The following is a 12,223-nucleotide window of genomic DNA, read 5'->3' on the forward strand; positions in this document are numbered from 1 at the left end:
GGAAATAAATGTCTCATTGGGAACAGTCTTTAAACAATGACTGACGAAGATTGGTGTGTAAGTAACCCAAAACCCTTGCTCTTCTCTGTGAGTGAGGGAATTTGAAAATCTGAGGCCAGTTTTCTATAGTATTTTTCATATTTTCCCCTTAAGATTATGCTTTAGTAACTCAAAGTGTTAGATAGCTTGATAACATATATTTATTTGGCTGTTTGGCTTCCCAGTCCCAGTTCCCAACCTCCCATCAGAGTTTTCCTTGATCCCTCAATTTTCTGTATTTTAACTCAAATTCTTTCCTTAGAATTTTATTTGGAAAAACTCAAATTAAGACAGAATACTAAAGGAAAAAAAATGTTAAATTGCTCCTGTCCCAAGCAGTTACCAGATAAGATTGAAAGGAGCTGGAAGACTACCATGTGAGTAAAACTCAGCTCAACAAAGTCATTCAGCTTTGTAACAATGATTAGACTGAGTGTATTTCAAATGACTTCAATGTAGCTTCCACCAAATTGAGGAATAGGAGTCACAGAGTTACTAAGAAGTCAATAAAGTAGGTATAGCATAATTTGAAACTACATGTTGGGTGTGGTTTTTAACACATGAAACTAACTATAAATAAATATATCCTAAGCCTACCAAATTGTTGCCATAATCAAAGAAATCACTGGCTAGGGCTAGGAAAGGTTTTTGTTGAAGAAACAAGACAATTTTCAGAACCCCAAACCTTCATTAATAGAAAATGAGTTATGAAAGCTTAGAAATACTCTGAGAGGACATATTTCCTAGCATCCCTTTGGATGTGATATAGAGGGTCCTAAACAAGGATTAATCATCTAGAGCAGTAGTCTGCAAACTGTAGCCACAAATGTGGCCATATCCATTCATTTATATATTGTTAATGGCTACTTTCATGCCACAAGAGCAGAGGTGAATAGTTATGACAGAGATCATATGAATTCCAAAGCCCAAAAGATTGCTATACTTACAAAAAAAGTTCGTATCTGTCCTACAGGGTAGAACCAACAGTGAACAGATAAACATGGAAATTCATTTCAGAGACCATACTGAGGGTTTAACAACATTTTTCCTACCCTAGGGGCAATCTTCAGAATCTTCAAAATATCTTTCCAGAATTCCAGTGACAACCATGTGACATCTTTTAAAAAATATTTTTATTTTCTGGACGTGTGTGTGTGTGTGTGTGTGTGTGCAGTTATTACCCCTCCACCATGTATATAGGATTTTGAGTGTAGCAAGTTACTTCTTTTTTTTCATTTCATAGGTTGCTGCGCTATGTAGTGTCACATATATGACCAAGTGTAAGGGCTGCAGATTAACTGGAGATCCTTGTCAAGTATTGTGAAGGGTCTAAGATTTCACCCTAATTTTAAATGTACAAGGTACTTGTACAGTTTCATGGATGCTCACGGAAGACATGAGACACTTAAGTCAGAGACAAAAGCCTTCATTACCCATGACAGCAAGCAGCTCAAGCTTCATGTTCACATAGGTTCTCCTGGCCCCCAAGTCCCAAGGAACAATGCTGAGTGTCCCAAGTGGATGCTGCATATGCACCATTAGTTTGCATTCCTGCTAAGGAAACTGAGCTTAGGAAATGCCAATATTTTAAAGGAGGTTGTTGGCAACCTTCCCTACCTTTGCCCAAGTGGGAGGCATTATTTTTATATTCCTTGACAGCAAACAAATATGTCCTCTGCCCTAAGGAGTGAAACTATATCTATCTTCCCAACTTGTTTTTCATATATAAAAAAATTCTTAATACTCTGAAGCAAAAACTTAAACTAGATGTGCAGCAACATAAAAGACCTATGAAAAATTGTTTGCTAACAATCTTGGACATTGAACTGGTGTAGTGATGTAGCACGACTTGGAGTTGTCTATTTTAGGGAAGGTTATATGTGTTCTCTATGCAAAGAACGGAGTTAACAATTTGGAGATCAGAATGGCAGAAGATTGTAACAAAGACCACAAATGCTTTAAGATATGTATTCTTTCTCTTCATCCTGGGCTTATCTTTAGACTACATTTCCTAGACCTTTGTAAAAGTGTGGTTTGTTCTCATCAATAGATGATGGGCTGAAATAATGTATGCCAACACTCACCAAGTGATTAAGAATGGGTATGCCTTTCACATGCTGTTTTTTATTGGTATGACAGATAGATGCAAAGAATTCCACAGGGGACTTCAAGACCTTAGAAAATGACAAGGGCACATAGAGTGGGTTGCTGAGTGGCTGAACAGAGCGACATTTCCTTTCTGACTTGCATGAAACTGTGAAATAAGTGAGAAACATTTGTTTTTCTCACTAAACCTCTGAAATGTTGGGGTTGTTTGGTTCAGCAGTTAGCCTTCCCTTAGTGATATATAGATCATAATAATTTATGACACTTTCCTAGATACTTATCATATGATAGATACCATATATTGCCATATTTAATTTTTTCAATAAGCCAAAAACACAGGCTTTATTAACCCCTCATGAGAAATTAGATTACTTCTTCAAACTTACCAAATAGCTTTTAATTGGGGGAACTGGAACTTCAAACTAGTCTAAGTGACCCCAGAGTTTGTGCAGTTAACCTGATCTCTATTATGCTACTAGTTAATTTATTGGGGGGTGTGTGTGTGTGTGTTTTATATATATATATATGTATACGTATATGTATATTTTTAAAGTCTTTATTTTCAGTCATGGGTAAATCGATCAACCCAAACTGTGAAAATGTCAAACTACAGCTCTCACTAATGTTTGATCAGTAGAGTAATAATTTGTAATTACCACACAACTGAAGGGAAATGTGAAGCATCCTCATAAACTAACAGTTTTATTAACAATGCATGTGGTTATACCATCATTTTTCTAAGTTTATAGAACTGAAGCTTTGATCATTTACATGGGAAACTGCTTCCATCATTTTAACTTCTAATCTCACATAACATATATGAGTGTTTATATGTGTGAATAATATTTTATCTAGGCTATTAAATAATACTCCAAATTACATTTTAAAAATTTTAAAACAATACAATGATTATATGAATTTTCAGTATATTAAATAATATTTTAAAATATTTGTCTGTGTTTTTAAAAATAAATGCTGACCCTCTCACCTCCTGATTTCCTTATATACTTCCTACTAACCAGAATGTTCTGCATAAATGCAATGAAACTCTCTCTCTCCCCCTACTTTCTCTTTTTACCCAGATACAAATATTTCTACATTTGCCTATACCTACATGTTGAAAACTGAGTCCATACCAGTATCTTCAATTATCATCCAATACCACCTGGTTTATGCTATTTTCATCCCATTCTAAATTTGTCAATGCCTTCTCCTTCAGTGAGAAAACCACTTTCATTTTCCTTCATAGATACACTATCTGTGTTTAAAAACAGTCCTATTTCACCTGTGAAGATGATGACCTTACTCTGCCTAGATACAGAGCCCTGTGCCAGGGTGCTCCTCCTTCATGAAGATCCTTCATACTATTTAGGCTGTGACCACCCACACCAGAAGTGTGTCACCCATCTCTCCAGGTGGGTGACACCTTGGATATGAACACTGCTGCCCACCACACGGGCACCTGTCCACTCTGCTGTAGCTACAGCTTCCTACTTCAGGCTGTCCCTTGTGGGGACACCCTCCCTACCCTGCTCAGGCTGACATCAAGCACAAGTGCCCTCTATCCTACTTGGTCACTAGTATCCAATGCAGGGATCTACAAGTGTCCCCCAAGGGTATGGATGCCTACTCTTCTTTGCCCTACCTAATAATTTTGAGACCAAATTGTTCAGAAAGGAAAGGAAGAGGAAGAAAAAGAAGAAGGGCCAAAACAATAATTTTAATAGCTGAATTCCTTTTTGTGTTTGTACCATGACTTTTAATCTCATTCTTCTAGCCTAATATGTCTAAAAAGCCCTGAAGTTTCCTCTATTTACAAAAATAAAGTAATAATTTTTGGAAGATAAGCTTATTTTTAAAAGAAGATTGCTACAAGTGAAATTAGTATTTTGCAATATAAAGAATTCTTAAACTTTTAAAAGACACTAAGAAAAAAGTCATTTCTCATTAATGTTTTAATCACTATTTCCTGAATTACCAAAAAAAATTACACGTTTTTATTTTTTACCTTTCCCTGTGTGAATTATTTTTTCATGCTAACTGATATATTTTCCTGATTATTTAAAAACACTGTTTATATGAAGCAAGGTAATACTTTGTCATACTTCTTGCAAATATGCTCATTGGTTTTTCATTTAGCTTTTAATATATTTTAATGTATCATAATTTAATACATTTTAACATTCTCAGATAATTTCTTTTGCATACTTAGAAAATTCTTAGTTGTCATTTAACTGCTTACTTGTAGCTTTCTTCTAGGCCTTTTATGGTTTCATCTTTCATATTTAGCTTTTTAAGATATCCAAAAAAGGATTCCTTTTGTGGTTTCTTGTAATTAATTAATTACTTCTTCCGTAAATATAGAGCAATTTTTCCAGCATCCTCAGTTGAGTAACTAGCTTTTTATTTAAATATTAAATTAATTTACATATGAACATACACATATACAGGTAGATTACATATATATGTCCATTTGGGGCTAATTTATTTTATTCTTTCTACCAACACAACAGGTTTTATATCAAAGCTGCAGTATTTTAATTATTGTATGTTTAAGTACCTAACAGAACAAATTCCTTTCATATCTCATCCTATTCAATGACAGCTGAGCTATTATACCCTGAGTGTCCTTCCAAATGGTCTTACTATCGCCTTTCTTGTTTTTTGCAAAGAAGCTTTAAAGTGTATTTAATCTGTTATGTTTTGTCACTCATCCAAATATATAATGTACTTCTCTTTTTGTTCAAGTATTTTTGTCTCTTGGTAAAGTTTTCACCTTTTCTTCTTATACTTATTTCTAGATTTTTATATATTTTGTTGTGATTGTGAATAGATACACATTTTAAAAATAATTTCTACTTCCTTTCTGTTGTATTGAGAAATTGTTAATTTCTTTATATTTATCTTACATCAAGCTATTTTACTATAACAAAGGTATACAGTATTACACTTTATAGTGTAAGTATTATGGCATACTTTTTCCTGGAATTTTAAGAATACATTTACATTGCCGGTAAACCTCCCATATGTCTGCTCCCAAATAAACTATATTCAAATAAATTTATTAGTCAATTATAAGAGCTAAACTTTCTCAGTGGGTATTCTCTCCTAGATGGCAAATTCACATCAGTGATATCTTGCTAGAAAATATACGAGTCTATTTGGGTTTAGGGAAGTTAGAACCACTATAAAACTGATTATAATACGAGACACAAATGGCTATTTAAATATATATTTTATTAATATATGCAGCCACAATGTATAAAACTTACTTTAGTTAAAGTCAGTGTGTGTTTTTCTAACTTTGTATTTTTTCTATCTCTGTGTTTGTGTATGAATCATAACTGAACTAAGTTTCTAGCAGTAATGAACTGAATATCAAAATCATTCTCTATTATAGTGTTATACAACCTTCATTAAATATTGTTAGTATGCTATTCTTTAATTAGGCACAATTAAGTGCTTTAGGACACCTCAATCCTTGACTCCAAATCTCTAAAGTATATCTTCAGCAGATACTTGTATAAAAATATTTAATGACTAAACCTGGAATAAAAAACAAAATCTTTATATACATTAACTTAAAGATCAGAGGCTGTAGGTAGCTCTCTTCACCATCAGTGAGGCTCACTAAGAATATGATCTTATATCCTCTGTGTCTGTTCTGAATTTTGCTGACCTTCTTTTTTGCCAGACTACTATTTTCCAGGGTAAAGGTAATAAGTGGCAAGGCATTACTCAGTAATTATGCACATATTTGTAATTTCAAGAGAAAATGTCTCAAAATGTATTATTTTAAAATGTGTTATAACTGCTCAAAGAAATCAGAGACAACACAAACAATGGAAAACTCATTCCATGCTCATGGATAGGAAGCATCGATATCATTAAAACAGCCATATTGCCCAAAGCAATTTATAGATTCAATGCTATTCCTATCGAACTACCAATGACATTCTTCATGAAACTAAGAAAAACTATTTTAAAATTTATATGGAACCAAAAAAGAGCCCAAATAGCCAAGAGAGTCCTAAGCAAAAAAAAAAAAAAAAGAAAAAAAGCTGGAGACATCATACTATCTATCTTCAAATTACTATGGGGCTACAGTAAACAAAACAACATGGTACTGGTACAAAAACAGACGTATAGACCAAAGAAACAGAACAGAGAGCCCAGAAATAAGAATACACATGCCTAACCATCTGGTCTTCAACAAAGTTGACAAAAACAAGCAATGGGGAAAGGACTCCCTATTTGATAAATGATGCTGGTATAACTGGCTAGCCACAGGCAGAAGCTTGAAACTGGACCCCTTCCTTACATCGTATACAAACATCAACTCAAGATAAAGACTTAAATGTAAAACCCAAAACTATAAAACCCTGGAAGACAAGCTAACCAATACCATTCTGGACATATAAATGGGCAAAGAGTTCATGATGAAGATGCCAAAAAGAAATTGCAGCAAAAGCAAACATTGACAAATGGGATCTAATTAAACTAGAATTTCTGCACAGCAAAAGAAACTATTATCAGAATAAACAGACAACCTATAGAATGAGGGAAAATGTGTCCATACTATGCATCTGACAATGGTCAAATATCCAGCATCTATAAGAAACTTAAATTCATAAGAGAAACAAAACCCCACTAAAAAGTGGGCAAAGGACAAGAAAAGACACTTTTCAAAAGAATGCATACATGCAGCCAACAAATGAAAAAAAAAAAACTCAACATCACTGATTATTAGAGAAATGCAAATCAAAACCACAATGAGATACCATCTCACACAAGTCAGAATCGCTACTATTAAAAAGTCAAAAAATAACAGATGCTGGCCAGGTTGCAGAGAAAAATGGATGCTTCCACACATTTTTAGTAATAGCATAATTAGTTCAACCACTGTGGAAAGCAGTGTGGAAATTCCTCAAAGACCAAAAAACAGAACTACCATTCGACCCAGCAATCCCATTACTGAGTATATACCCGAAGGAATATAAATCATTCTATTATAAAGACACATACACACATATATTCATTGCAACACTATTCATAATAGCAAAGACATAGAATCAACCTAAATGCCTGTCAATGACAGACTGAATAAAGAAAATGTGGTACACATACACCATGGAATATTATGCAGCCATAAAAAAGAACAAGATTATGTCCTTTGCAGGGACATGAATGGAGGTGGCAGCCTTTATCCTTAGCAAACTAACACAGGAACAGAAAACCAAACACGCTTTCACTTACATGTGGGAGCTAAATAATGAGAACACATGAACACATAGAGGGGAACGACAGACACTGGGGCCTGCTGGAGGTCAGAGGGTGGGAGGAGGGAGTGAACCAGAAAAAAATAACTAGTAGTATTAGGCTCAATACCTGCATGATGAAATAAACTGTATAACAAACCCCCGTGATACAAGTTTACCTATATAACAAACCTGCACATGTACCCCGAACCTAAAATAAAAGTTTTAAAAAAATGTGTTGTAAAGGAATGATTTTGTTTTGCTCTTGTGTAAATATTCCAAACCTCATAAACTGATTGTGTCTTAATTCCATGAGAACTAACTATTATCTTATCCTTGGAAATTTAAGTCTGTGAACATCTGTGTGTTTATACCACCTCAGTATAGGAAATACTAATGGGCCCATTGACATTCTCTTGAAGATAAATGTCTATATCTGACTTCATTCAGTAAACTTTTAATCAGTCTCAAATATGTAGAGAAACTCACTAGTTTTCTTGGAACATTATGCTGGTTAGAAATTCTGGTAAAAATTGCTGTGGGCAATATCATTTAAAAAAATGTTTTCAAGGATGTGGGAAGGGCTGGGATTGTAATTTACCTGTTTAATAGCTACCTGATGTAAGCTGATATGCAGCACTCATTCCACAGATATTTTGCTCTTCACCTTCAGCAAGATGTTAAATGCTTTCAGATAGCAATTCTGTACTGTTTTATTGGTGTTAACAGAGCTATTATGGTTGTTACTGGCCATCTTTATTGCCATTTGCTGATTCACTTCCACAGCATGTATGTTTGGCTACCAAAAATGCCATTGATCATAGTTTAAGCCATCATCCTTAGATGATAAAATTGGTGATATCACTGAATGACAGAATCAAAAAGTATCATAAAAAGTCACTCAAACAGATGGCAAATACACCACTGTTTATATTTTTAAATGAATGCTACAGATGGCAAGAAATTATTCCACCATGTTTAATAGGAAAATTCCACAGCATTTCTACAAAGGCACTTTTCTTTTTATTGCAAGGAAATATATTCAGCAATTTAGCTACCAACCACTCCTTTTCCTTCCAAATTGTATATTGGAAGCATATGGGAAAGATGTCTAAGGAGCCAGCATTCATTTTTTCTTTATGTGTCCTTAAATTTATTGAGTCATAAAAATAAATAGGAATGAGAAAGGTGTGTGGATGTGTTCATTCATTAGGAAAAAAATTATAATAATTCTTAAGGACACTTTTAGGTAACTTATTCAGCCAATTACAACATATTTAACCATTAAAGTATTTTGGGTTAAAAGGAAACCTTTGAACGTCATATGTTAACATTCTCAAGAATATCCTTTGTAAATATGCTGTTAGCCTGCTTATATTGTATACTAATTTTATGCTTATTTATGAAATGATGCTATAAGAGCATGTTTTGAGCAACAAGAATACTTATATAAATTAAACAAGCATTTGAAAACAAGAATTTAAGTCTTCTGCTTGATTACATATCTGATTATAGTTATAGTAATAGATTTTATGACACTTTACATAAACAATTGTCCATGCCTTAAATATTTAATTCTGTTCTCTCTATAGCATACACATATTCTTTGAATATTGATAATGAAATCAGCTCCTCCATAATCAATCACACTTTGTGTCACATATTACAAAAATCAAATATTTAATTCTAACATCAGAATCCCTTTGTAGAACTTCAATATCCTTCATAACTTTTTTCTTTGAACAATTATTACAACTGTCTTTGCTCTCAAATGTACGTTTAACTTTTTAAAAATATAAATATAACCTATTTGAAAATATACATCATCAGATTTTACCTTTCAAATAGCCTTTTGAAATATTTCTTACTTGTGAGTATAAGGTTGTTTCTTCCTGAAACGTTGGCAGTAGGGGCAATCTGGTTGTGTCACATCTAGTGGATAACATGTTGCACTTCCTGTGTTAGGAGCTGGTACAGAGCTTCCCTGCCTCTTGATTGTTCACTCCCATCATTTCTTCTTCATGCAGACCTTTAATAAACAAAAAAATCATGGTTAAAATTCAAAGTCTGTCACCTTTTCTACCAAAAAATATAAAAATCAAAATGAAGGAGAGATGGACTTTAAAAATGCGTAGGTCAAAGTTTTAATACTATATGGCACCACTTCTATTTTGTGTCAATATGGTGCCCAGTAGCCTTCCAAAGGCAGGACACAGACAGTGCCTCAGTGCACCAAAGCCAAGGGCATGTAAAACAGCATCGTTACAAATTATTTTCAATTTTGATCTGTAGCCTCTAAAACAGTGGTTCTCATATGTTAGCTTTAACAGAATCACTGGAAGGTTTGTTAAAACAAAGATTGTCAAGCCCCAGACCTAAAATTTCGGATTCACTCAGCCTGGAGTGGAACCAGAAAATTCCCGTTTCCAGCAAGTTCCCACTTGATTTGGATGCTGCTGCCCTGAGGACCTCACTTGTAGAATGATTCTAGCATTAAGATAGAGGGGAAAAGCAGTGAATTGAAACAGCAGGCTCTAAACTCAGCTTTGCCATTAGCTGTGTGATTTTGGAAATGGCATTTACTATTTCAGGTTTACTGTTTTATCCTTTTTTAGATGAAAGTTTGTCTAGGTGATCATTTATTCCTTTGTATGTCACCAAAAAATCTTTGAATATAAATCAATAACCACTAGAAAGCACAATGTACCTTTAATTAGGGTAATTCAAAGGTCTTACAGAAGACAGTTCTTGAACTCAAAATGTTCTGTACTTGAACTATACAAAAACCCAAAAGACGGACAAACAAGCAAACACATAAAAACCTAGAATATTCTCTAATGGATATAGATGATTCTCAATTCAGTCATGTCTTTAACATACTTTTAAGTTAGTGCAGAGGCCTCCTCTTCAATGTTATCATACTTGCCTACCTCAGGCTGCTCTTTGGCCTCATGCTATACCAACCAGTTATTTAGCCATCTATGTTGATTAAATGCTGGAGAGTTATAGAGCCCCTTGCCAGGCCACCCAAATGGTGGGCTGTTCCATAAATATGATTTTCTTGTTATGTATAATGGTGGCTCTTTACATCTCCATATTTCGGGGCCCTAGAAAACCTCTGAGGCCTGACACAGTGACTCACACCTGTAATTCTGGCACTTTGGGAGGCCAAAGCGAGAGGATTGCTTGAGCGCAGGAGTATGAGACTAGCCTGAGCAATATACGAAGACCCTGTTTCTGCAAAAAATAAAAGTAAAAATAAAAAGAAGCTGGGGATGGTGGCATACGCCTATAGTCCCAGCTACTAGGGAGGCTGAAGTAGGAATATCACATGAGTCCTGAAAGTTCAAAGCTGCAGTGAGCTGATTTTGTCACTGCACTCCAACCTGGATAACAGAGTGGGATACTGTCTTTAAACAAACAAACGAACAAACCTCTCAGTTATAGGGAATGGCCAGAGTTTGGAAACACAAAATTATTCCCTCCATAGTTGATCTGATTGGGTTCTACGTTGGTTAGATTTACTTAGGTCTGCCTAACCTCTCTTGAATTATATTATTTCATCTCTATTACAACTGAGACAATCTGGCTAATTGATGAAAATAGACAAGAAAGATGATTGACTATTCAGAATTAATAAAAAGCAGGAGAATTTTCATGTTTTGAGGGAGGAAAAAAGTGTTAAGAAAATGGTTTTCTAATTTGTATTCCTGAAAGGCCCCGGGTTAATGAAAGGAGCTATTAAATTATTAATAGCTTTAAGGAAATCAGATAGCATATTTTTAAATTTTATTTACAATCTATTTTAAAATGAATAAGGCTGAAATGTTATTTGCTCTGCAGGTTCTCCTTTCCTATACCCCCTTTAACAATGACAGTCAACAAAAAGCATATGACTGATTCAAAACTCACATTAGTGGTTGTCTGATACATACAAATCTCCAGACTAACACATAAAATAATATTTTCACAATTGCTTCTAATAATCCATAGCATTCTTACTTTTAAATAGCATTTTATGCTATTTAAAAAGCATTTCAAATACATTTTCTTCTCTAAAATTGTATTTATTAGAATTTATAATGTATTTTGCTGTTTTAAATAAATGATGTACTACTAACAATTGTAATAAAAACTTACCTAGAAGATACATAGAGCCTTATGGTAACAGGGACTCAAATTTTAAAACAAATATTTGTAGAGAAGGATAAGATATTCAATATAGGGGGCCTTCAAGCATAAAATTATGTTTCATTAGGACAAATTAATGTTGCTAAATTGGAATGGGAATACAAATTCATGAAGATAAAATAAATGATATAAAATGTCCAACTCAAAGTAATAATTCATTCATATGTTTTTAAATAAATGATGTTATCTATTATCATGGTATTTATACTCAAGTTCTGTCGTTATTTAAACATATCATAATTTCAACTATCTATACTTGCTTAAGAATAAAAAATAGATGTAACTTTAAAATACGCAAGGAGTAGTACGGTTCTAACAAGTGTTTTGGGATAACAATAATACCTGGACGCCTGAGTTACATTATTGAACAAAGTATAAAATTGACAACTCAAAGAATAATAATAGTAATAATTTAAATAATGAAAACTTAGTAGCCTAGTGTAAAAAGCATATCTGACATATCTTGCATTGAAACCTTTGTATAATGAAATAAGCATTATTATGACATATTTATAGATGAGGAAACTGACCATTCAGGTAACATGGACAAGTAGCTTCCTCAAAGTTACAATAAGGTGAAAAGCACAGCCTGGACAACACTGTGATTCCAGTGTTTGCTCTTTCTACCA

General features: G+C 33.8%; 1 long non-coding RNA gene across 1 annotated transcript in view; it reads right to left on the bottom strand.

The window, feature by feature from the left end:
• LOC102135648 (uncharacterized) overlaps positions 1-9,375 on the bottom strand; it is an 87,351-nt gene extending 77,976 nt beyond the window's left edge. The window contains exon 1 of the long non-coding RNA XR_001489651.3: positions 9,272-9,375. This is a non-coding gene — a long non-coding RNA (uncharacterized lncRNA). The remainder of the gene's footprint in view (positions 1-9,271) is intronic.
• Positions 9,376-12,223: the final 2,848 nt, after the last annotated feature.

This window comes from Macaca fascicularis, chromosome 3 (assembly GCF_037993035.2).
Source record: "Macaca fascicularis isolate 582-1 chromosome 3, T2T-MFA8v1.1".
Classification (NCBI taxonomy): domain Eukaryota; kingdom Metazoa; phylum Chordata; class Mammalia; order Primates; family Cercopithecidae; genus Macaca; species Macaca fascicularis.